This window comes from Colobus angolensis, unplaced genomic scaffold, assembly GCF_000951035.1.
Source record: "Colobus angolensis palliatus isolate OR3802 unplaced genomic scaffold, Cang.pa_1.0 Scaffold137, whole genome shotgun sequence".
Taxonomy (NCBI): domain Eukaryota; kingdom Metazoa; phylum Chordata; class Mammalia; order Primates; family Cercopithecidae; genus Colobus; species Colobus angolensis.
Window position 1 is genome coordinate 2,302,145 of NW_012114455.1, and position 27,053 is coordinate 2,329,197.

At 44.9% G+C, this 27,053-nt stretch overlaps 1 protein-coding gene and 1 long non-coding RNA gene across 2 annotated transcripts in view; one reads left to right on the forward strand and one right to left on the reverse strand.

Moving 5' to 3' along the window:
- LOC105506488 overlaps nucleotides 1-12,524 on the forward strand; it is a 25,437-nt gene extending 12,913 nt beyond the window's left edge. The window contains exon 2 of the long non-coding RNA XR_001000930.1: nucleotides 12,205-12,524. This is a non-coding gene — a long non-coding RNA (uncharacterized LOC105506488). The remainder of the gene's footprint in view (nucleotides 1-12,204) is intronic.
- LOC105506537 (kin of IRRE-like protein 3) overlaps nucleotides 1-27,053 on the reverse strand; it is a 478,333-nt gene that overhangs the window by 146,868 nt on the left and 304,412 nt on the right. The window lies entirely within an intron of this gene.

Here is a 27,053-nt window from a genome sequence, read left to right on the forward strand (position 1 = left end):
TCCTTCCTTCCTTCCTTCCTTCCTTCCTTCCTTCCTTCTCAAAAAAGTTCAATTCTCCTAGGTGGCTCACCTGGGCTTTTAATAATGTTTGGCTCCATTTTAAATGCCTAGCTCTGAGTGTGCAACTAAGAATCTATTCCTACAGGCATTTGGTCATTGCAGGTTTAAGAAAATTTGAACTGTTCCTTTCCTGCCCATTTTGGGGTGCTGTGCACTGAAAGTAAGAGTGTCCAGGATGAGGGAATGCATGTTTCCAGTGACACCTGAAGTTTTATTCACCTGTTAGGGCTTTCCATCCCAATTTTCATCCCTTTTTGACAATTCTTGGTAAAAGCTTTGCTAGTACAGAGCTAATCAAAAGATTTCTGCCTCCCAACTTGTCTGCTCTTTGTTTTGTTTTTGCTTTGGTTTTTTGCTTCTCTGGGATATGGATCTTCAACTTGTTTGTTTTGGCAGAAATTCCCTTTAGTGACTAGTGTTGGAGTTGTTAGACCCATTGAACAAAATGAAAGTAAAAGGGGTCTCTAGATCTGGGATCCTGGCCCTGAGTCAAACTTTCCTTCAGGGTATTTCAAATGTGTGCAAGGTCTTCCTCCTTCCCTGAGCCACTTGCCTCTCCTTTAGTTCTCAGGTCTTGGATCATGTCCTCTAGAAAACTTTTTCCTATTTAATCCCATGTATTTTTAACCCACGAACATATTCCCCAATCTTTCCATATCTTTAGTTAATTCTTGTAATATCTATGTATTTAATGGCTTAATTGTGGGCGGTTAGATTTTTAACTCCTGGTTCGGACTGATACATTTTTTCCAATGCACGGCTACAGATCTCAGTAGCACACATGGAACACTTGCTAACTGTGGTTGATTCATTCAAGCCCTCCCACAAGTCAGATTACCCAGTCAGCCAGTAAATGTTGGAGGACTCCTGCGCTTCATTGTGGGCTTTTCTCTCTTCTCCATTTACATTTTTCTCCCAAGGTATTGCATGAAATTCCAAGGCTTTAAATACCATTGATATACAGATGACTTTTAAAATTATAAATCCAGTCTTGACCTATCCCTTGGGCTAAAGATTTGTAGATTCAATTGTCTTCCTAAATCTTTTTTTGGAGGTCTAATAGTTACCGAAAACTGTAACATGTCCAAAACAGACTTGTAGGCCCCACCCTGCATATCTGTGTCTCTCAGTCTTCAGCATGTCAGTTCACTGCAGAACCATCCACCCTGTTGCTCAAGCTCTTGCTTCAGTCTCCCCTGACTCTTCCCATTCCTCCTTCCAGCACATTCCACACACCAGCATGTCCTGTTGGCTCTTGTTTCAAGATACACCCAAAATCTGTTCACTTCTCTGCACTGCCACCATTTCAATCCAAGCCTTCATCAACTCTTGCCTGGGCTTCTGTATTCGTCTTCCCAACTGGTCTCCCTGCTTCTCTTCTTGCCACCTAAAATCCATGCCCCACATGGCAGGCATAACAATTTAAAAAAAATCAGCATTTGACAAAATCTGATGCCTGTTCATAATAAAAGCTATCAAATAACTAGGAATAGAAGAGAACTTCATTAACTTAATATACAGAATGTAAGAAAAACCTAGAATTAACATCATACTTAATGGTAAGAGACCGAATGCTTTTGTCCTAAGATTGGAACAAGGTGAGAATGTCTGCTCTCACCATTCCTATTGAACCCTGTACTGGATGGAAGTCCTAGCTTAGCGCAATAAGACAAGTAAAAGAAATAAAAGGTGTAGAGACTTGGAAGGAAGAAATAAAACTGTCTTTATGCTCAGGTAACATAATTATCTACGCAAAAAACCCAAAGAAGCTACAAGAAAACTCTTAATAAGTCAATACAGCAAGATTGTATGATACAAGGTGAATAAATAGAAGTTAATTTTTTCAATAGAAAGTCAGAATCATGGTAAGCTGCCTACATTGCCCCACCCTTGGAGGCTACATTTTAGCTTTTACTGAATGGAATGAAGAAAGATAAATACAAACTTGTGTCTTTAACGAAGAAAAAATTAACTGCTTTCCTCTACACCAACAATAATGGTCTGACTAAAAAATGGGCAAAAGATCTGAATGGACACTTCACCAAAGAAGATATGCAGATGGCAAAGAAACGTATCAAAAGGTGCTCCATATCCTTTGTCATTAGAGAAATGCAAATTAAAATTACAACATACCTCTACACACTTCTTAGAACGGCTAAAATCCAGAAAAGCTGACGATACTGGCAAGTATATAGAGCAACAGAAGCTCTCATTCATTGCTGTTGGGAATGCAAAGTGGTACAGCCACTTTGGAAAATAGTTTGAGAGTTTCTTACAATGCTAAACATAATTTTATCACATAATCAAGTAATTGCACTCCTAGGTATTTACCCAGCTGATTTGAAAACTTATGTGCACACCAAAACCTTCATGAGAAGGTTTATAGTATCTTGATTTGCAATCATCAAAACTGGAAGCAACCAAGATGTTCTCCAGTAGGTGAATGGATTAATAAACTTGGGATTTTTAAATAAACAATTAAGTCACAATTAATAGCATGCCCCGTGCATAATCACAGAGAAAAACAAGAAAGGCCCAAACCCATTAGGTCAAACATGCTGAGTGCTGTGGAATAGCAAAAATCTATTACTGAAGACTTGAACAGTAGCTCGAAACATACAAGGTCAGATCATTGGCTCAGTTGGACTTGATTATATGAGACTAGCGTGTAGATAAAAGCCCTAGTGTTGGGAAGATATGTTTAAGAGATAAATGAAACCAGCAGGACAGGGTGGTGCTGACATCACTTTACTGCACATACAGTTGTTATAAATCCATATAGTGGGATACTATTGGGCAATAAAAAGAAATGAGCTATCAGGCCACAACACGGATGAATCTTAGATACATATTGCTAAGTGAAAGAAGCCAGTCTGAAAAAAAACATTGTATGATTCCATTTAGATGACACTCGAAAAGGCAAAACTATAGAAAAAAAGCAGTAGTTGCCAGGGGTGTGGGCACAGGAGACGGTTGAATAGATGAAGCACAGGGAATGCTTTTAAGGCCGTGAAACTATTCTGTATAATACTGTAATGGTGGTGGGGTATAATAAAAATATATATATTGGGTCTTTGTCCTCGGTTCCCAGCATGGAGCTGGGAGGATACAAAGAATAATACCAACAGCTCTAAGAGTATATAGGGAATTTGCTATCTAGTCAGATACCTGTTAGAGTCTCTTTACTTCTATGTCCAATGAGTTCCTACTTTACTTGTTAAGGACCTAAACTAACAATCTAGTTAATTAACCAACTAATTCCCTCACTGGTATTTGAATTGGTGTTTCCATTACTTTGCGTTAACCTTTTCTTAAGTTTCAAAATTTCTTAAGCCAGTTTTCAGTAATCCGCCCTCCATCAAATTGTAGAAAGTAGCATAACAAATAGGCTTGAGTTTCCTCATCTCCTGGCCCTCCTCCATCTCTGGGGAAAATATTAAAGACAGAAATGGTCCCCCGGTGTAGAGCTGGAGCCAGGAAGGAGGAATACAGTTCAGGGCTAGGATAACCAAATGAAAAGTAGAGCTGGGTGATGGGCAAATTGTTCGTATTCTGCGAGTTCAGACAGCCACACCTGCAAAGACACAGGAACGCAGATGATCAGATAAACCAAGTTGAAAGAAACGAGGCCACATTTGGCTCGGAAGGGCGGAGAGGTTGGTGGGTCAGTGAGAGAACTGTGCTGCTTGTTCAGAATCTGAGCCGGTCCCATCTGTTATCTGGTCAGGACAGGTGGCTTGCAGGCACAGTTTGGGCTCAGGCAGGTGGCACCAAGAGGAAAATTTATGGATAGACCTTTAACTCTGGTCACTTTGGAGCCCAACAGCTCTGGAAATTGGATCCAGATGGATAGTATTTTGATAGCTTCTCCTAACCAAGGAATTTATGCTGATTTTCAGGGCCCAAGGGGAAGGAGGGAGCACCTAAAGGCAAGGAATTCATAATTGCTTCTTGCCATGTTTCCAAAATTCATCTGTGTTTTCACTCACCGCCACAGTCAGGGCTGGCACAGGGACTGGGGAATTAAAAATAAATGGGGGCTCAGGGCCTCACTCATCACACATGCGTCTTCCATGGGATGTCCTGGAGCAGAACAGGGAGGAGTGTGGGGAATAGTCTCCTAATCAAGGAAAAAGTCTAGGTTGGGTCTGTAAGATCTTCCTCCACTGAGAAATGTATTAATCCTTGCCCTGCTCATAGAAGCATTGAAACAGATTTTCCTCCCTCCACATTTGGGTTTTTCTGTGAGTTAAACTCCTGGAAGGGTGGAGGGTTCTCCCTCTGTACGGAGCTCAGTACAGGCCAGGAATGCCCGTCTATGTGAAGACTTCTCTGAAAATGAAGCTACTGCTGGTCATAGCTATGCTGCTAACTGTGTAATGTGGGTAACCTCTTAACTGCCTGTGGGCCATGGTGTCTTCACAGGACATTTGCATGAGAGCCGGAGGACGACCAGGACCCGTTCAAGCTCTCATCTTCAATGCTCTTAGAATCTCCATTGGAAACCATTTGGCTCTGTTGGAATGTTACAGAAAGAAGGCAAGGGCGATTCTTCTTTTCTCATGAATGTTTCGGGAATTCTGTTGCTCGGAAAAGACTTCAAAGACTATATCTTCTGCCTCTCTGTGAGATTCATCTCCAATTTATGTCACAAGGAGATGGAATTTTGAAGGCATACTAGGTAATCTCCATCCAGGTTTTCATAGCTTTTGCAAACACTTACTGAACACCTGCTATGTGCCAGACCTTGTTCTCATAAGTCTTGATTTCATACTAAGACATCCAGACAAAGACGTAGCATGAACAAAGGGCTTGAGCCAGTAAAGATGATCAACAGGATGAAGAATACTGTTGCTCAGTCCCCAGTCAGATAGAGCATCCAACAACAGCCTGCCCAGCTACTCTCAGAATCCTGACACTGTGGCCCAGTGCCCATCTCCCTTCCTAATTCCAAGCAAGAAATCCTCCCCAGTACTGACATTCACCAACAGCCCTTGCACTGCTTGGGGACCTACAAAAGGAGATTCTTTTCCTTTCTTTTCCAAATTTCATGACAAGGACATTTGGAGGAGTTAGTGGAGAAGGATGGCAGGGGTTTTGAGTTGTCATCTTTTCTTAGGGGCTAAGAATTTTAAATTCTACTTAATTGCTGGTCACAGTCAATGGATTCTAAGAATCCAATGTGCTTACCCGGCACACTCCCACCAGTCCCTCAGCCTAGGTGAGCCATAAAAACACATTACTGGTGTCTGTGCCATTTGGATGGCTGGAGGAGATGGTGTAGTGAGTTTTATTTTTACCTGAAAAGTGGGGAGCCAGCTGACATAGTGCACCTCATGTTAACCAATAAGCACCTGATGGGATCTGCCTCACGTCAAGAGGAGGAAGGGGCTCTTGACTCTCTCTACTGGGCGACATCCCGGTTCAGGGTTCGTGGAAGGCCTTCACCTTGGAGCTTGCTGCTTGCCAGGCCCCACTCTTAGGGCCTCTTAGATGCTGGGGAGAATGATGTCAGCACCACTCCTTCCTGCTGGTTTCATTTATCTCTTAAACATACCATCCTGGCATTGGAGCATTTACACGCTAGTCTCATACAATCAAGTCCAACAGAGGCAATGATCTGACCTTCTATGTTTCCAGCTACTATTTATATCTTTAGAAATGGTTTTCTACATTCCACAGCACTGAGCATGTTTGACCTAATGGGCTGGGTCTTTCTTGCTTTCCTCTGTGATTATGCACCAGGCATGTTATTAATTATGGCTCAATTTTATATTTTAAAAACCTACAACTTTGGACTGAGGTTACAATGAACAACATTTAGCATTGGCTTACCTCTGCTTTCACATGAGGCTGAGAGATGGAGTCAGGTAATAGGGAGTGAAGTTTGCTATGATAGGATTGAAACCTGCAGGTAGCAGTATTAGATAATTTTTCTCTAGCTGGGGATCTGGGGGTGGTGGAGACCAAGAGGTCAATCACCTGCATGCAATGTGGGGGCATCCCCACATTGTACTTACTGTCTTTGCCACTCCCAAGAACAAAGAGCCTGCTTGCTGGATAACTGGGAACCAACCATGGTGGAAGTAGGGAGTAAAAAGGATGAACTAACAGGGTCAGCTCATGAAAGGTTTTGTAAGTCAAGCATAGGAATTTGGACTTTATTTTGTTGGCAACGGGAAGTCATTTGAAGCAGAGAAATGATCACTTCAGCAGCTGTATGGGTAATGGATTAATGAGGAGAGACTGGAAGCTTGGAGACCACTTAGGAGGCCACAGCAGTAATCCAAGCAGAGAAGAGGAAGCTGTTTAATAGGCAGAATTGAATGAACATGTTGACTGAAAGATAGAAGGAGAGGGAGGTGTTGATGATTCCATGCTTTTGGTTTGAGAAACTGGATGGATGATGATGTTAACACCCAGAATAAGAAATCCAGTAGGAGGGAGAAGTTTGAGAAAGGAAGAGGATGCCAGGTCCAGTTTGGGACATACTGAATTTCGAATGGTTTGGGTACATTCAGGTGTTTCATTAGAGCTCTGGAGAGAGACTTCATCAGAGATTACAAGCAGGGGTGTCATCAGCATCAAGGTGCTAGTAAATATCATGGGCAAAGATGAAATCAGCTAGGAAAGAAAGCACAGAACCATCATGAGGGAAACTCTCAGGGCGAGGCTGAGGCAGAGAAGCTTTTGGAGGGCAGAGACTGAGAAGATGCTTTCATAGCCTGGAGTGAAGACTGTCCCATCTGTCCTATCTCAGTTCAGGCTAGAACTCTCTCTTACCTTGGGGTCTCTCTAGTTCCCTGGGGCCACTGGGCTGGCTCTGCAGATGGCCACAGTGAGGCTACTCTTTGACCAGTGTTTCTCAGACTTGCACCTGCAGATGTATTGCTTTGCTTTGCTTGAGTTGGAGGGAGATGCTGAGAGTCCTTTAAAGAACCTCCCATAGCAGTCTGTGAATACGTATTCTGAGGGACCTTTGAGTTCTCAAGTTCAGGAAACTCAGTCATGGCCCTGGACTCTCCTTGCCTGGACTTGAGGTAACTGTCTTGGCTTCCCTAGGCCAAAGATGCATCTGAGCCCCATGTGTGACCCAGGGTTTCCCATGGCAGCATGTGGTGCTGTTTTTACTACTGCAACTTTTCATTTTTATTTAGAGCTGATCTTTTTTTTTTCTTTTGAGGCAGAGTCTCCCTCTGTCATCTGGGCTGGTATACAGTGGCTCAACCATAGGTAACTGCAGCCTCGATCTCCCAAGCTCAAGCAGTCATCCTGCCTCAGCCTCCCAAGTAGCTGGGACTATAGGCATGCACTACCATACCACGCTAATTTTTAATTTTTTTTTTTTTGTAGAGACAGGGTCTTGCTATGTTGCCAGGGCTGATCTTGAACTCCTGAGCTGAAGTGATCCTCCCGCCTTGGCCTCTCAAAAATTTTTTTTAAACAGCTGTGTTAAGATATAGTTCACATATGGCCCATTTAAAGTATACAATTCAGTGATTTTTAATCCATTCACAGATATGCACAACCACTACCACAGACCATTTTAAAACATTTTTTTTGTCACCCCAAAGAAATGCTATACTTTTAGCTGTCCCCTTAGCCTCAGCCTCTCCCTCCCCATCATCCTGGGTTTTAGGCAACCACTAATTTACTTTCTGGTTAATGGATTAATGAGGAGATGCTATAGATTTCCCTATTTTGAACATTTCATATAAATGGGACATTTCATATAAAAAGATTGTGCTTTCTACTGTAACTTTTTTAGGATTTCACATTCCCATCTAATAACTGAATCTTCATTCTGGAGGAAGGATGTTGGCGTAGTCTGGGTGCTTTTCTATCTATTATCTCCTCTAATTCTCACCACTCTTTGGAAAGCTAGGCTTATCAACCCCATTTTACAGTTGAGAGAGCTGTGGTTCAGAGGTTAAATGACTTGTCAGAGGCCCCAGAGAGAGTAAGTGAAAGCACGCTGAACAGGGAAGGGCACCCAGCTCTGCCTGGCTGCAAACATTCACTGAGCTGTTGCAGTGCTAAGTGCTGAAGTGGGGGTGGGGTGGGGGGCGTGAAGACAAAAGATCCACCAACAGCTTGCCTGAGTGAGTCCTCCCAGAATGAGTCCGGGGAGGCCCTGGACCAAAGCAGGACAGAGCTAATTCCAGGAACAACAGCACATTTGCCCACTGGTTGGAGTGAACCTTCCCCTTTTACTGCATCTCCACCAGGCAGAGGAAGTGGTAGTGGCCTGAGCCCTCAGATACCTGCTGCCCTGGGAACGTGCCCAACCAGATGATTATGGCTGTTGTCACCACCAAGCCCTGTCTTGTCATCAGCCTCAGTGTCAAGCCCTGGCACCCAGAGACACACCCCATTCCTCAGGCTCCAGCTTCATGGAGCTTCAGAATCGGGCCCTGTTACATCCACTGCAGGGAACTTATCATCTCATTATAAAGGATAAGGCATATTTTTTCAGTATGGTTATATGCAGTAATGAAGCATGCAGAAAACCACACAAGATAGATGGCAGCTTTCACTAGTGAAGCTGAAAACTTGGTTAACTTAATAGTCTATTTATTACACTCACTCTCTGAGCTTGCAGCACCTGATTAATATCTCCCATCTTCTCCCTTGCTATACAATTAAAACTAGTAATATGTGATTGCACATGCTGACTCCAGCACAGATGGGTGTGTGGAGTTGCAGGCCGAGATAAGATGTGGAGAAGGGGCTGGATGCGGTGGCTCATGCTTGTAATCCCAGCACTTTGGGAGGCTGAGGTGGGTGGATCACGAGGTCAAGAGATTGAGACCATCCTGGCTAACATGGTGAAACCCTGTCTCTACTAAAAATACAAAAAAGTAGTTGGGCTTGGTGGCGGGCGCCTGTAGTCCCAGCTACTCAGGAGGCTGAGGCAGGAGAATGGCGCGAACCCGGGAGGCAGAGCTTGCAGTGCGCTGAGATCGCGCCAGTGCACTCTAGCCTGGGCAACGGAGCAAGACTCTGTCTCAAAAAAAATGATGGTGGAGTCAGATCCCTTGCAGGTTTAATAAGAACTGCTGCTAAGGGAGTGATCTTACAGAATTAATTACACTTGAGGAGAAAAGGACCCTTTGTCCACTGCTCAGTCTTACCCATTGCCATGGCTTCTGGTAGGAGAGTGGTGAAGCCTGCACAGAGAGAGGATATCAGTGGAGGTGGCCACACGGCCTTTAATCAGCAAAAGGAAAGATGGCTGGGCTTTGCCTCATTTGCTTGGACGAGAATGTTTGAGGTTGAATTCGATTATAATGATGTAGCTACTCAAAAGCCACTCCCAACTTCCTGCTCCCCTGCCCACCTGCTCCTGAAGAGCTGAGCATTTGGCCAAGTTCTGACAAATGAGATGTAAAGAGAACTCTGCTGAGCGGTTTCTGGGAAAGATGCTTTGCTTTTTGACAAAATGGCAAGGCACACCATGAGAACCTGCTGGTGCTGCCCTCTGCCCCTTCTTCCTGAATGTGGATGTGATGCCTGAGTTTGGGCTGCCATCTTGTGAGCATGAGGATGAAAACATAACCTGCCATGGATGGTGGAGAATCACCAGGGAGAGCCTGGGTTCATGACTACGTTACCCAGCTGGCAGCCCAACCCTGGGGCCGTCTACTTCTGGACCTTTTGTTAAGCAAACAATATATAGCCTTATGGTTTAAGCCACAGATAGAAGGGCATTATGTTCCTTGAAGCTGAAAAACGTGCCTACATAATCTAAATGGTTCCATTTATTGAGCAGCATGTGCGTGTCCTTTGCTAAGTGCTTTGTGTTTGTTTTGAAGCTTCAAAACATGTTCCCTTTAAAGGAGCTACTATGACCTTTATTTTATAAGGGAGAACACGAGTTTAAGTGTGTAAGGTCACACACCTATCCCAGGAAACAGCAAGCTAAGATTTGAATCCAAGTCTTTCTGACTAGAGAGTTATTACTATTAATCATAATATTGTGACTTTGAAGACAGTTCACCTCAACAATGAACTCTGGAATGAGTGTTACTTGAAGTCTGGTTGACATAATAGTACTCAGTATAAATCATGAACTTTTTCCACATGACCCACTAAAATAAGGTGAAATTCAGCCTTACTGATGATTGGAAATTGCGTGTTTTTACCTGCCTCAACCCACTACAAATAGCCCGGGCTGAAATTAGTTAAGCTAACCTAACTTGCCCCAGTCAATTGGATGACCAAAAAGTGAAGTGTATGTGAAGGGAAAAGGTCCCAGAGAGAGAATTTGAGTTAAAAGACCACCAATCTGAGCCTGTGTGCAGCGCATCTCACAACTTTTGAGTATAAAGCAGGAAGCCTCTCCTTCCGAGGCATTTGAAGACTTGGAGCAAGGTTAACATGGCTTTGAAACCTGGGCCTGGTTCTCCCAGAAACACTTCTGTTGCTTCTTCTCATTAAAGAAAACAATCCAAGTGTGCAATTGTTCTCTGAGATGATTTTCTCAAAACACGTGTGAACTACTTGAGACTATTCTAATTCCTGGAGGTGCGTAGTCAGTGCTGACCATATAACAGATGCTCAGTAAAGATTGGTTGCCTTCATGAGTAGTGAGGGCAATAGAAAAAAAAAGATCTCTTAATGAATATAATTCATCCAGCCTCAGTGAAAAAGCAAAAAATAGGTTGCTTTCTTGGAAACGTGCCAGCTAATGGTACTTAGCATCCAAGGGACCACTTATTGATCCACTCCCATTAGCCCAATGCTCATCAACTCTTCTACTGGAGATATATATATATATACATAGCCAGCAGCCAGCAGAGGGACTTGGCCACATGCTGATTCTCTCTCCCCTCCCAGCCCATCAGACATTTATTCAGCAGGAGGTAGAAGAGTCTTCTCCTCCCTCTTACGCCCTCTAGGGCAGGAACTATCTAGAGAGGGGAAAAAAGTCAGAATAAACATATGCAAGGACTGGGGTTTAAACATCCCAGGAAGATTAACTTATCTGGAGTAATTGCCTTAACTAGGGGATTTTTAATGCTTTTCAAAGTTTTTTAGAGGAAGAAAAATATGCAGAATGAGTCTTATAGCAGCCAACAGAGGAGACACTTAGAGCAAGAAAAAAAAAAAAAGGTATCAACCGTAAGAAGCCCATAGCTAGGAAATTTTAAGGCACTGATTCTAGGGGATTTAATAAGAATGTAATTTGTAAAATTAACCATTCATCAATGTCAATTTCATTAAATGAATGCCAGAAATATTACCTTCAGCAGCACGACCTAACAGGATTGGAATATATTATATGAAAAATGAACACTTAGTGGTTTCCCCCACTGCTCTGTCTGTCACAGCAAGATTTGCAAGGCTCAGAAATAATTTAAAGGGTAGTAAATGAAACCGGCTAAGGCAAATGTGTGCATTTTGGTAACTAACCTCCGTCATGATGTATTAGAGTTCATGTCAAAACGTTTTCCTGCAGCAATGACTTAAGGGACTTGTAGCTCTCTCCCAGGTGGCAAAATGTGAGAAATAACGCCAGGAGCTTCCCAAAGGTCCCCCTTGTCACCTGCCTGGATACAGCTTACTTTTCCCCTAGATAGGCTGCCTAGGGTCTAAGACCAAAAGCAATGGGTTTTTTGTGTCCAGAATTTGTAGACCTTCCCTTCACACCTCCAGGGTAGCCTTACATCCAATCACTTGCCTACCTGTCCAGGAAAAGTGATGACTGATGTGCGGGAGAGAGAAATCATTCTGAGTTTTATTTATGTTATTGCCTACAGTCATCAGGGGAGCATGAAGCTTGAGGTAGGTGGGCTGATGAAATATTTGTAAATAGGACTTATTTTTAGGGTTGCTCATGAGGGAGGCAGTTTATGGGGATTTATCCATTTCAGTTCATCACAGGAAAAGTGGAGGACTTGGAGGGGTGGGCTGTAATAACCTGTCCATGTGTGTGCGCCTGGGAATGTATATACAGACACCCACACACACACACACACACAGACACCAGATCAAGCCCGCACTGGAGGTCAGTGCTTGAGATTTGCAAATTATTGTCACTGGAGTTGGCCTGGTGCCTTGTGTATAGTAGGTGATCAATAAATATTTGTTTAATTGAATTTCTCTTAGTGTTAATTCCACTCCCATTCTCTTCTGTTTCAGGGTTCTATGAGGCTGATAATATTGGATCAGTATTCCTGAGGAATCTCCCTTTCAGAATCCCAGGTCCTGAAGGACAAGGAATACTTTGCAAAAAAATCAAATGTACGTTTAGGAAGATGAAATCATGTAACAGAAAGATTTTTTAGAATTCTTCAGCAACAGATTTTACACACAATTCAGAAGGAAGAAAGAACAGATGAGTTTGGGAATCAGGAGACCAGATGTCAAGACTGGACCACATCTTTATATTCATTTCCAGATTTAAAGTTCTATGTTGTATTTTATTTGATGCAAAGCAGTGAAATATTCCTCCCTCCCGTAAGCACTGAAAAGGTCATATTTAGGACCTAGGTGAAGGAAGAGCGGGCATGACAGAGCTGCTGTGGAGTGTGTACACAAATTCTGTGTACTAGGTCTGTGGGCTCTGCAGGACTCGAAATCAATTGCTGAAACATTTCTTAAATGTGTTTCTTCCTATGCATTCTCCTATGCATAGTCACCCTCTCTTCCTTTTAGGTTAGCCTGGGTGACCCTGAGCATGTAACTTATCCTCTCTGAAGCACAGTTTCCTCATCTGCAAAATGAGGATGATAATCTCCTCCTCCCAGGGTTGCTGGGAGAACGAAGTGAGATGAACCTGGTGATACCGAGTGGGTGTGCAATCAGTATTTGTTTTTCCCTCCCACTCCTTTACCAGGCCTTTTTTCTTCCTCAAATGAGTGATGGCCTCTGAGTGCTGAGCTCTTTTGTCAATTTTTTTTTTTTTTTGAGACAGAGTCTCGCTCTGTTGCCCAGGCTGGAGTGCAGTGGCACGATCTCGGCTCACTGCAAGCTCTGCCTTCTGGGTTCATGCCATTCTCCTGCCTCAGCCTCCCGAGTAGCTGGGACTACAGGCACCCGCCACCTCGCCCTGCTAATTTTTTGTATTTTTAGTAGAGACGGGGTTTCACCGTGTTAGCCAGGATGGTCTTGATCTCCTGACCTCGTGATCCACCCACCTCGGCCTCCCAAAGTGTTCGGATTACAGGCATGAGCCACCGCGCCCGGCCTCTTTTGTCAATTTTTTAAAGACAGTGGTCCCCAGCCTTTTTGGCACCAGGGACAGGTTTCATGGACGGCAGTTTTTCCTTGGACCTGGGTAGGGGTGGTTTCTGGATGAAACCATTCCATCGCAGATCTTCAGGCACTAGTTAGATTCTCATAAGAAACACACATCCTAGATCCCTTGCATGCGCAGTTCACCATAGCGCGGGCGCTCCTACGAGAATCTAACGCCTCTGCTGATCTGACAGGAGGCAGAGTTCGGGCGGCAATGCTCACTCACCTGCCGCTCACCTCCTGTTGTGTGGCCTGGTTCCCAAAAGGCTGCGGACCGGTACCCCGGGCCTGGGGACCCTTGTTCTATGAGGATAGAAAATCTGGTAAAGTAATTCACCCTAAGATGCCATTAAATTACTATGACCTTCTGGGCTCAAGCGATCCTCCCACCTCAGCCTCCCAACTAGCTAGGACTTCAGGCACGCACCACCATGCCTGGCTAATTTTTTTGATTTTTAGTGGAGATGAGGTCTCACCATGTTTCCTAGGCTGGTTTTGACCTCCTGAACTCAAGTGATCTTACACCCTCAGCCTCCCAAAGTGTTGCAATTACAAGCATGAGCCATAGCACAGGGCTCTACTTTGTTACTCTTTAGGAGTATTGGTAATGTTAAGAAAATACAGCAGGGAGAGATTGATGTTCAGGATTTAAAAAGAAAAAGAACAGAGCTCATGACAGAATTTCAGATAGCTTTCCGTGAGATCTTTTTAGAGATAAGAATTAATGTCACGCCCTTTGATCCATACTATATGAATATCATGACCTACATTTTCTGACCCCAAAAGTGGGACATATGGGGTGACAAGAGTTCTGGGAGCTACTTCCAAGGGCATGAACCAAATCTGGAGGTAGAGTAGGGGTTGTGAAGTATTAGAATGTGTGGATAGTCTGATGGTTTGCAAGTAAGTGGGATCCACCATGGTGTCCCTGGACAGCTCCCCAGATGGCTGTGGTCCACAAAGGGAAACTCTGTCCCATCCACTGCTTTCACCGAGGGTCTCTGCATGACTTTAGGAAAGTCACTAGACTTCTTTAACCCTCTGCTTCTTATCTGCAAAATGGGAAGAGTAAGGGCAGCCATCTTGGAGAACTGCAGGAGGATAACAGGAGATTTGGCACGTGACGCTCAGCACATTGCCTGACACATAGTAAGGGTTTGATCAATGCTCATGATTGGCTAGGGCATTGGTGGCAGAACCGCAGGGATCACAGAGACCTCAGGAACATGGGTCTGAAGGATAGGAGCTGAAAATCAGTGTGCTGATATCAGCGCTTTTGTCTATGAGGAGTGCATGTCTCCAATTAGGCTCCATTCAGTAGGCCTGGCAGCCTCCTCTCTTTTGGGATGCAAACTGCTTATGGAGTAGAAACAGGAAGCTGTCTTGAAACCCTGGCCAAGCCCCAGACATGCGTAGGTCCACCTACTGTCCATCTACTGGGGTCACCGAGTCACTCCTACCAAGGTCCCCGTTCAGGGACTGTCATGGGCTGTGGCCTCAGAGGTCCCTAACTGGGTAGTGGGACCCAGGGCCCAGGGTTTGGCTCTGGGTTTTTGGGCAGCTCCGCCTTCATTCTGAAGGCAGCTTAGCATGGCACTGTCTCATCTGCTGACAGCTGTGAACCTGCCACCTGCTCAGTGGAATGGCATCTTGGGGGAGCACCTTGGGCAAGGCTGCCAAGAGCCCTGGAACTGGACTCTCCCCGTGCAGGGCCGATGGGAAGGAGGTGTGTTCAATATGGTGGGTGAGCCGGGCTGGAAGCCGCAGACACCATGTCTGTGCCCTTTCTGGGAAAGCCCCTGAGCTTGCTGGACCCCTTTCTGCCCTTCTGAAAGAGGGAGTTGGACTAGATTGGGGCTTTCAACATTGCTAGTATTTTGAACAGCAGAATCCTTGTCACAAATTCGATGGAAACAAAGAAGTGATACATACAAACACGTCGAAGCAAAACTTCCTGGTTAAAATGGCTTCCCTACACACCCAAAGTGGTTCCACAGTGCCTCCACAAAGCCTCAGGGTTCTGAGGGTGTTAGGGAAAACATAGGTGTCCACGGTGCCTGCCATGCTATGATTTCATCCGGCCGACGTGTCACTTCAGGATTCTGATGAATTTCCCCTATCAGGGCCAGTCAGAATTGACTCACTAATGATCAAAAAAGAGAGGACACTTAAAATTAAATTCGTTTATTTGGGTCGGTCTCCTCCTTTGTACTTTCTGAGAAGGCATTTATGACTCCAGTGTGACATAGTTATCCTGGTAGATACTGAAGATTGTAAAGGCCACCTAATCGCTTTGCTTTGATACTCATTAGTCATTTTACACCTCTAAAGAAAGGAACGGTGCAGCAGGTTGCGTGTGCGGGAGGGGAGGGGTAGTGTTAGCTTGGACCATGGCGGGTGGGACCTGGGAAAAGGGAGAAGTTGATGGTTTGGTCACTAATGGTCCTCAGCTGGACAGGCTTCTTTGTCCTGGTCTCCCCCTCCCTTTTGTCCTCTTCTCTCTGTCTCCCTCATTTCTGCCTTCCCTCTTTTTCTCCTTCCACTTCTCCTCCTCTACTACGAAAGGAACGTTAGACACACATTCCTGTAGATGCTGGAGTGGAAAGGCAGTTTGGAGGAAATACAAATACAAAGGACATAGTCAATCTTTTCAAGGGGCTCATGGCTAAGTGTGCAAGGGGACCTCGAAGAAACCCAGTGTGACAAGGATTGAGAGGTGTGCTCAAGATGTGCTGAGAGTAGAGGATAGCCCCAGCTCTGCACTGGGGAGTCAAGGGCAGGGTGGCAAGTGCTTAGGGTCATGTGAACCACAATTGAGCAACAAAACATACTCACACAGGGTCTCTCTCACACCCAGCACTGGGCAGGTTTTGTGCAGGAGAACTTCTTGAAGGAGACCTGGAGACAAAAATTCCCTGGGAAGGAGATGGGGTAGCTGCCTTATCAGAGGGAGCAGGATTTCTCAGGCAACACTAACTTCCCACCTCCACACAAGCTGATGAGACGGCTCAGAAAAGGGGTCTGCCCCCGGTGCATAATAATAGCAGTGATAATTAATAATCTATAGTTAATAAGATTAAGTTAATAATTATTTTAATTGTGACATGTTTTCCTCCTCTCTTCCCCCGCTGGGGCAGGTTTGGCACTTCCCAGGATTACATAATAATGGTAACAGATAAACCTTAATTAAAACATTCCAAAATACCATGACTGAGTTAAAGTGCTGTGACATGTCGTTTCTATCTCATTTTGAACTCTTGTCTATGACAGCAAATGTCTCCCCACATCGGCAGCATCTTGGCCATTCAGAGCTGTTGCCCACACAGCATTCAGTGATGTTTGCCAGAGTGACTCCATGTCCCTTGGGGGCAGATGGCAGACCCACTGGATCAGGGTCACTTGAGCCTTTTCCCTCGTGCTGGGCTCTTCACATGGCATCCTGTGCCTGCTTGATGCTGTATCCACTTCCCATGTGCACAGCTTACTCCTTTTTCCACCTGGCTCTGCCTCTGTTCCCTTCTTCTCAGGCCAAGGCAGACCTGAGGAAATGATTGTCTGCTCTGGCTCTGGGCACTGTTCCTGAGGTGTGAGCAAGTAAACCCTGCCTCAGGTGGCCCCTGAGTCCATCAGCAGCTCCTTCCCTCTGGTCGGAGTTATTGGCAGGTTCTCCGCGTTCTGCCTTCGAGTTGAGCTCCTCCTCCATAGCCCACCCACTGCAGGGGCTTTCTCACATGTGGCACAGGCGTGGAGGCAGGATTGCATGGATTGTATGGCTTTCCCAAGGCCTGCTCCAGACTGGTGGACTTTTAACAGTGGTTAGCGTTCTTTCGTTAATCCACTCACATATTTTCACTCATTACTAAATATTTATGGACCATTCTAGGCACTGTGCTTGGTGAAGAGCTGCAGAGACAGAAGACACCATCCTATTTTTATAAGCCTTTTGGGTCTGTGGACGAGAATGGAAGATACATGAACAAAGGGAGTCCCAAGCTGAGTGTTCTGATAGAGTCAGTGCTGGCCAGTGAGCAGGGGGGATGGGGAGCGACTGTGCGTTCCTGTGTATGTGACCCTACACTGAATTTTATTTTATTTTATTTTAATTTTGAGACAGAGTCTCACTCTGTGGCGCAGGCTGGAGTGCAGTGACACAATCTCGGCTCACTGCAACCTCTGCCTCTTGAGTTCAAGCAGTTATCCTGCCTCAGCCTCCCAAGTAACTGGGATTATAAGTGCCTGCTCCCACCTCTGGCTAATTTCTGTATTTTTAGTAGAGACGGGGTTTCACATGTTGGCCAGACTGGTCTCGAACTCCTGACCTCAAGTGATTCACCCACCTTGGCCTCCCAAAGCGCTGGAATTACAGGTGTGAGCCACTATGCCTTGCCCCTACACTGAATTTTGAAACATAAGAAGGAGTTATCCAGATGGTAACAGGGGAAGGAAGGTCACACTGAGAAGAGTCACATTCAGAGGGCCTAACAGAGGTGACATCCCCTGGAACTGCAATAGAGCAGTGTGGCTGGAAGGCAAGACGATGAGGATGACAGGCCAAAGGTGAGGTTGCAAGTGTGGTTGGGATCAAGACCACAACACATGTTCAAGGCATGTCTAAGAAGGCTCGAGTTCATGAACAGGTGCATCGAAGAGCCACACACCAGAAAGAAGCTAAGTAATATCTACAACACTGTCATCAAACGTGCTGAGCCCTGCCTTGTGCCAGGCAGTGAGTTAGTCCTTATTTTCACGTCTGTCCTTCTTGCTTAAGCAAATTCAGAGTCGCCCTAACTTGGGCCATTTGCATCACAAAGTTGCCTTCAGATTAGCACAGAGAGGGAAAAATTAACACATACCTCCCAACATAACATCCCCAAATGTACCTAGCCCAGAGTTTTAAAAAATTTATATTTTTAAATCATTATACCCAAGAAAGCGGCAATCTCACCCAGCTGGAAGCTCTCCTGTACAGAATTCACAAAAATACACCCCAAAGCCTCTACATATTCCCATGGCCCTTTGGAGCTGATAATTCTGGAGACACTAAGGGGGAAATTGCAGGATTTTCTATTAGTTTGAAGGAGGTTTTACTACTTCCTGAGACATTCTTCTGCTACCATCTCTTGCATGCTCAGTTCGTTGATTGATAGATTAAATCATTGATATTTTTCCCCATTGCTTCATTCAGCAAATTTACATTGCACTCTCCTACATGCCAGGCATTGTTTGGGATGTTGGGGATACAAAGATAAATACTCTGAGGCCCCCATTCTCACAGCGCTCAGTCCAATGTGAAACTAGAAAAGTCTGCAGGTAATGACAGGCAAAGAGAGATGTGGTGAAATGGTTGTGGGAGCACAGCCTTGAAGAGATGCCCATGTGAGAAACAGGCTCTACTGCAAGCGAGGGAAAAAGCCCTCCTAGGCCCCAAGCAGCAAAAGAAAGCATCTAGAAAAAGGAAATGAAGGGTTGTAGGTGTATCAAAGGTATCCCACTGCTAGTTAAATTTGAGAGAGAAATCATTTTATTTATGAAAATGTCAAGGAGAAGAAGATGCGTAACTTCTTTAAGAATGACTCCTGCCTCTGCTAGTATGTCAATACCGAGAGGCCTAACATAATTTGGGCTTGAAGACGGATGGAGGTGGAGAGCTCGGTCTTGTTGCCAACACTGTTAATTAGCAGCACCAAGAGCAGCTTTCTCCCGCCTGTCCCGCTTCTGGTCTCTGGCTACCTCTTCACCCAGCTCTGGCCACAGTCAGATGATCTCTGATGAGTGCATTCAATCACTTCCTTTTCCATTTGGAACATGATTGTGTGCATGCTGTACATAAGAGATATTGATTGCAAATAAGTCGTTGACTGGAAGACATGCCTCTGTGGACATGTTTGGGTGGTGGGTGGAGGGGAAATAAAATTAAAAAGAGAGTAAGAAAACACCTATGGCCCCCAGTTGGAAAGTTCTCAAATATTTGAAGCTAACAATGTTTTGGTTGCCTATTTCTTTTTTCTTTTTTTTTTCTAGGAGCTAAACATCAATATTGCATTTATTGCTGAACAAACTAAAATTATAACAAATATAATAAAAGGAGAGAGTTAGCCTCAGCTTTCTGCAGAGAATGATTGGCACTTTTGAGCCCTGGATTGCTTGGGCCTTTGTCTTAGCTGTGTCAGCTCATAATTAAACAATAAAAGGAGGAATTATTACTTGCTTTGAATATATAGAGTCAGTTTTATGTAAGGAGGGGGCAGTGTGTATTTTATAAGCCCTTTTGCTGTCCCAGTTTTCTGTAAGAAGGGAAATGTGGGTATTTTATAAACTCTCTTCTTATTTCTGTCAGTGCTGAAAGACTCAGAGATGACATGATAGCTGTCACAAGAAATTTTTGCTTAATAACAATGAACACTAACCACCCAGAGCTCTTTAGGCCCCAAAGAGGAATGGGAAGATGATGAGGGAGGAGGCAATAAAAGCAAGAAAATGGTAGGACGGGAAAGGTTTTTTTTTCTGCTCTCAATCTTGTTTTTGTTTGGCTGACCATAGAGAAGCTGTGTAGAACTGTGTGTGTGTGTAAGGGGGAGAGGAGAGAGAGAGAGAGAGAGAGAGAGAGTATTGCAGTAATGTGTTGAGCATGAGCTGCCAGATCTTCACCAGGTGATAAACTGGCCCACTGTGATCTTGCAGGAAATGTCAACAGTCTGAGAATTGTTGTTTCAGGGACTAGAAAAAATCCTGGAAATAGTTAAGAAAGATGATTTTCCAACGGGCCAGTACCGTCTCCCAGTGGCTTCTGAGATTAAGATGTGGTAGAGGAATTTGTCCCATCTAGACTTGGAAGAATGAGTCACCTTGGAAGATGAGGCTGACCGGGCCGTGGAGCTGCCCAGACCCTCTGGGAACCCAGAGTCCCCAGCCTTGCGTCTCATGATCTATCGTTTAATAGCCCTGCCGAAAGTGCGTGCTGGAGATCACAGGGCTAGGCCACTTCTGCTCCTTGCAAGCTCCAAAGAGGAGGTCTCCTATGCACCCAAGGAGGATGAGTCTTCAGAGTTTCTGGCTGCTTCTTGTCACCTGGCTCGATCTTACCTTGACACTCCCAAGTGTAGACATGCCTGATTATTCTATCCAAACCCAGCTGGGAGATGGGAAGAGACATCTTGTTAGCCAGTTGCTCTGGTAGCTTGCATTGCAAGGGCCTGGCTTTTACACAGTTTCGCTTCAAGTCAGTGCAACTAGCTACCTGTCTTCCTGTCACTTTTCTCTGGCCACCTGAGTCTCAGCAGAGGCCCTCTTAAGACTGACAGGTTAGCACGGAAGGTATAATCTGCTAGTCAGATTTCACATGGCTGCTCAGGGAATCGGTGCCCTTGACAGGTAAGTGAATAAATATGGCAAGACATTTGCTATTAACTGCAAATGGCAAGCAGCATCTTAGAAAGCTAGTTAGTGAAACAGGGACGGGAGTGTGAGAGTTGACGCTTATTTTAGCCCCTGTTTATCTCCCGGCCTCACACTGCCTTCCTCTCGCTCGGACATTTCCTCTTGCAGTATTTCCTAAGCCACTGGAGGAGGCCCGAGAAGAAAGCCATGACCCCCATTTGTGTGACTAAGATGTTTTCCCAGCTTCAGTCTGTCAACCTCCCCAGCTTCAGTCGTCTCTCAACCTCCCCAGCTTCAGTCTGTCAACCTCCCCAGCTTCAGTCTGTCAACCTCCCCAGCTTCAGCTGCACTACTTCAGAACGGGACCTCTCCTGGCTTTATCTACAGTGCAGACTATGTGTAAGATCACTGGCAGTGAGTGTTTATGTGCCTTAATTCATGTATTTGCTGATAGCTTATACTGCGTCTCTGTATTCTCCATCAGAAACCCACACCTCAGCAGGGAAATTCTTTGAAGCCTAAATACTTAACTATTTCTTTGGCTCCAGGGAATGTTTGAACGAAATTAGTTCTAAGTATGTTTTTTTTTTTCATTGGTTTCTCAGAGCAGTTTTAGAGCAAGAAAAATAATCCCCTTTCCTCAGTGGATGGATAATGATGGGAAGTCACCTCCCTTCCCCTGGGATTACTCTGGAAGGGCTCTGGTTGGGAAAATGTTACCTGGTTCTTTGGGGAAAAACGATGGTTTTGTGCCTTATGTTTTGGGGTTTTCTGGGTGTCCCTAGGCAACCATCTGTGAGAGCAAGTTTTCGTTACTGTGAACACCTTCTTTGGACTCAGGTGAACTCTCCAGTGCGCAAAGGAGGGAGTGCAGGCTTCTCTGACTAATCCCTGAACCAGCTAAGGGCAAGGCCTTAGAAAGTTTCATCTACATTCAAGAAACTTTTATCTAATGTTGAGGAATCTTTACCACTAGCCGCTGTCGGGAATACAAGTGCACCTTTATGGCTGACAGTAAGCACTGGGGGGTTTTCTGTGAAATCCTTGTCATTTCTTTTACTCATTTTCCTAGAAGGTGAGTTGTGCTCTTGTATATGCTCTTCACACTGTGCAAAGTCAGTTATGTGTGTGGCAAAGAACTTGCCTTGGTTTCTAACTTGTTTTTCACTTTCTTTGCAGTGTCTTGATGAACAGAAGTTCTTAATTGGATTAAAGAAACACATATGGTCAATAAACATATGATGGGATATTCCACCTCATTAATAATCAGGGAAATGCATATCAAGGGCACAAGCGATACCAACCTCACCCACTCGGCTGTTAAGAGTGTGGAAGTGTGACAATATCGAGTGTTGGAGGGAGTGTGGATCTGCAGAAGGTTTTGTACAGTGCTGATGGGAGGGCGAAATTGTACAGCCACTTTGTCATGATCTCATAAAGTTGAACATTCAAATGCTCCATCATCCATCAATCCCACTCTTAGGAAGTCAGGCCAGGGCAACTCTTTCTCATATATACCAGCAGACATACATGAGAACGGTCATATCAGCACTATTCATATAAAGCAAAACCTGGGGGCAATACAAACATTCTCTGACAGGAGACTGGATCAATATACTGTGGTGTGCCTATAAAATGGAATAATAAACCTCAGTCAAAATGAATGAACTATAGTCCCACGCAACAGTATGAATCAGTTTTAGTAGCAGAATTCAAGTGAAAAAAAGTCTCAGAAGAATGCATATTGCATGATACCCTTTGTGTACAGTTAAAATAAATCCAAACTGAAAATTCTTTTTTTTTTAAAAAAATATACGTAGCAGTGATAAAACTTTATTTGAAAAAGGGGAAAGCAAGTCAATGGTGAACATAAGATTCAAGAAAGTGCTTACTTACTTTGGGCAGAGGAAGAGAAAGAATGCATTACAGATTGATGTTGCTGCTCCAGTTTTCTTATTTGTTTGGTAATTTAAAGAATATTTATTATAGTATTAAAGAGAAATACATAAATGCAACAATAAAAAAATCAAATAACCAGATTTAAAAAATGGGAAAAGGACTTGAATAGACATTTCTCCAAGGATGATTTAAAAATGGCCAAGAAGAATATGAAAAGATGTTAAACATCACTAATCATCAGAGAAATGCAAATCGAAATTATAGTGACGTATCACCTCACACCCATTACGATAGCCACTATAGAGAAAAGCCAGAAAATAGCAAATGTCGGCAACAACAGGAGAAATTGGGACCCTTGTGCCCTGTTGGTGGTGTTGTAAAATGGTGCAACTGCTATGGACAACACAATGATGGTTCCTTAAAAAATTAAAAATAGGACTACCATCTGATACAGCAATTCCACTTCTGAGTAGACATTCAGAAACATTAAAAGCACGGTGTCGATTCACATACCCATGTTCACAGCCACACTATTCACAATAAATAGCTAAGAGGTGGAAACAGGCTGGGTACGGTGGTTCACACCTGTAATCCCAGCACTTTGGGAAGCTGAGGTGGGCGGATCACTTGAGGACAGGATTCGAGACCAGTCTGGCCAACATGGAGAAACCCCGTGTCTATTAAAAATACAAAAATTAGCTGGGGGTGGTGGTACACACCTGTAGTTCCAGCTACTCAGGAGGCTGAGGCAGGAGGATTACTTGAACCCATGAGGTGGAGGTTGCAGTGAGCTGAGATTGCACTATTGCACTCCAGCCTGGGTGACAGACTGAGACTCTGTTTCAAAAAAAAAAAAAGAGGTGGAAACAACCCAAATGTTCATCAATGATGAATGGATAAACAAAATATAGTATATCCTTACAATGGAATGTTCTTCAGCTTTAAAAAGGAAGGAAATCCTTCCACATGCTACAACATAGATGAACCTTGAGGACATTATGCTAAGTGAAATAAGCCAGTCACAAAAGGACAAATATTGTATGACTTCACTTCTATGCAGGTCTAACACAGTCAGATTCCTAGACAAACCAGAAAGTAGGATGTTCATTACCAGGGACAGGTGACCCGTCCTTGGATCTATTCGCTTTGCAATGTGACTCTGCAGCTCTTCCCACCAAGGGGTGGAGACTGTTTTCCCAGCCCTTGGATCTAAGCTGGCCTGGTGACTTGCTTTGGCCCATAGCCTTTGGTGGAAGTCAGGCTGTGCTGGTGCTGAGCCAAGGCCTCAGGAAGCTCACGTGCTCCTGCACATGCCCTTGGAAACCAGACACATGAGGTCATCTCAGACCAGCCACTCCCTAGGTGACCCTCCAGGTGACCGCATATAGGTGAGTGAGTGCAGTTAAATTCAGCTGTGCCAGGCCAGGTGTGGTGGCTCCCACCTGTAATCCCAGTACTTTGGGAGGCCGAGGTGGGAGGATCACGAGGTCAGGAGTTCACGACCAGCCTGGGCAACACAGTAAAACCCCGTCTCTACTAAAATACAAAAAAAATTAGTTGGGCATGGTGATGCATGCCTGTAGTCCCAGCTACTTGGGAGGCGGCGGCAGGAGAGTCACTTGAACCTGGGAGGTGGAGGCTGCAGTGAGCTGAGATTGCACCATTGTATTCCAGCCTGGGTGACAGAGCAAGACTCTGTCTCATAAAAAAAAAAAAAAAAAAAAAAGTCATAACGTGAAAAACTGGCTATCAGGAGATGAAGAATACATTTGAAAGTCAACAAGGAGTGAAAGAAACTCTGCTGGCATGCCATAAAAGCATGCAAGTCATGGCAGGGGAACATGTAAGTGCGTTACATCTGTATGCACATGCATGAGAGTGTCTGTGACCACACACACACACACACACACACACACACACAGACACACTCATAGTCAGAGGAAGCCTCAAACCAGGCTGAGTTTCCAAAGGGAAAATCTCATTTGTCCACCAGTGATAGCCTATGTAGCCTTCTACGTTAATTGAGCCAGGATTACCTTCTAGTGATAAAGTCACATCTGGCAGCAGAGAAAAAGTGAGTGGAAATGGACACATTTCCAACCATGCTCTGGCCTGGGCTGCAGCCCCACTCCACTGAACACCTAGATTCCCCTTTATAAAACCCAGGATCCTTTGGGCTCAGCCTCCTAGTCCTTGCCCCTTCCCCAGATCCCACCACTGTCTGCCCACATTGTCTTCTTGGACCCTTGAAACTTAAGCCGGAAGTCTGGGCAGGCCAGTAGAGGAAGGAGCGGGGGCCCAGGCAGCCACAGGTCGAAGAGGTGGAGGGAAGCGGCCCAGCTCACAGTCACACCAGGACAACTTGGAAGTTGAATTGGCAAGTTGCGGCAGGAGATGGGAGCATGGGCTCCATCTCTAAGGGAGTCACATTCGTTTTTTTCCTTTCAAAGTCGTCAGGCATTAAAAGAAAATTGCAGGGATGGGGAAATAATAGAAAAGGCTCTTTGTTTTCCCCCCAGTCCGAACTCCTAGCTCATCAAACCTTGGAAATGCTCACTGCAAATGGCTGTTCTTGTTTTATTGCTTATTTATGGGAATCTATTTAAAGTGAATTGCACTTTTCCATTGTATCCTAGTGAGCGTGTGCCGGAGTTGTGTCTCCCCTGGCTGTGGGGCTGTCTGGACTGGGGATTCTGTCTGATTGTGTCAGCATCACGCTCCGTGACATTTAAAAGTGGGGAAGGAAAATACTGCAGAGGAAGCAGGGCGAGCATGGAGAATGATTGCTCCGGCCTCCATCAGCTCCAGGCGGGTGCGGGGAATGCTGTTCTAGGGCAGGTTTGGGGGTGCTGACCAGGCCTTCACACAAAGAGGAATCTGCTCTTGTGGATGAAGGAATGGTGTGACAAATCAAACTTTAATCTGGCTCTGCTGTAAGCACTGTGACCTTCGGGCAGTTACTGACTTCTATGAGCCACCTTTTTTTTAAAAAAATAATTCTCTACAGAGAGGTGAATACTGGGCTGTTGTTAATAATAATGATGGAATTCATCATACATATGAGAGTGCTTACTTAGTATCAGGTAGATGCTCACTAAACGTAAAAGTCCCTTACAAGGGCGGCTGGAATGGGGACTGGAAGAGATAGGGAAGCCCCCAACCTATCTTCATTTTCTTAACCCATGCCTTTTGACCCAAAAAGAATGAAGGTTCCCTCACTCCTTTGCTTTGATTGGGAGATGAGATGCAAGGCTCAATGCCTAGAATGCTCTACAGCAGGGGTCAGCAAACTGGCCGAATCAGCTGCTGTTCCGGTAACTAAAGCATTATGGGAATCCATCCCTCACCCCCGACCGTCTGCGAGCCATCTGTGACAGCTTTCTTGCTACAGCGGCAGAGCAGAGTAGGTGTGAAAGAGATCATGGGGCCCACAAAGCCCTAAGTATTTACTTTTTCGCCCTTTACAGAAAAAGTTTGCCAATCCCTGCTCTAATTCATTGGTATCTTGGGGTTCTCCTATCTGTGTGATCGGAAGGTCTGAGCCTCAGAGAAAGGAAGCAGCAACTTGTCCAAGATCACAAAGTTCGTGTTTGAGTTAGAACTGCAATCAGGTTTCCTGATTCCTGGCCCAGTGCTTTTTCATTGTTTAACCGTACCATGTACCATTTCACGGAGACCCCAACGCCTTTGGGATTAGCTTTACCGAAAAAAAAAAAAAAGAAAAAAGAAAAAAAAATCTCTAAGTCACTTGGCATCTGAGCTCTATTTGATCAGTAAAGTTGGCATTAGTCCCTCCCACATTTCCCAAGGCCCCACCTTCTATAACCCTGCTCACCACACCACTGTCTCTCCAGGCTCAGCAAATACTTCTAGAGACACCAATGTGTCCTTGTCCTGAAATCTTTGTGAGTCAGCTGCACTGATTCCTGCTCCAGGAAGTTGAGGGCCAATTCCCTGGTGAAGGGCCATCTGCCTGTGTCTGGCTGCCTGTCTGTGGGCTTTCGTGTCTCGGGGGCTCTGCTGCATTGTGAGAGGGAGCTGGGACAGAGCTTTGAGAGAGGGGAATGAGGCAGGGAGAGGGAGTTTGATTCCTGAAGAATCTTCCTTTTCCCATGAAGACAAGCAAGCTGATGGCCACAGCCTGGAAAACTTTATTTTTAAATTTATTTTTGGTGGGGAAAGAGTTGGGTTAGCTCTAATTCATGGCAACCTCCCCAGTTCCCTAACACTGCTGCCTCCTCATATGCTTTGCTAAGAAAGCCTGGATGGGCCAGGCGAGGTGGCTTATGCCTGTAATCCCAGCACTTTGGGAGGCCGAGGCAGGTGGATCACCTGAGGTCAGGAGTTCAAGACCAGCCGGACCAACATGGTGAAATCCCATCTCCACTAAAAATACAAAAAAATTTAGCTGGACATGGTGGCATGTGCCTGTAGTCCCAACTACTTGGGAGGCTGAGGTATGAGAATTGCCTGAA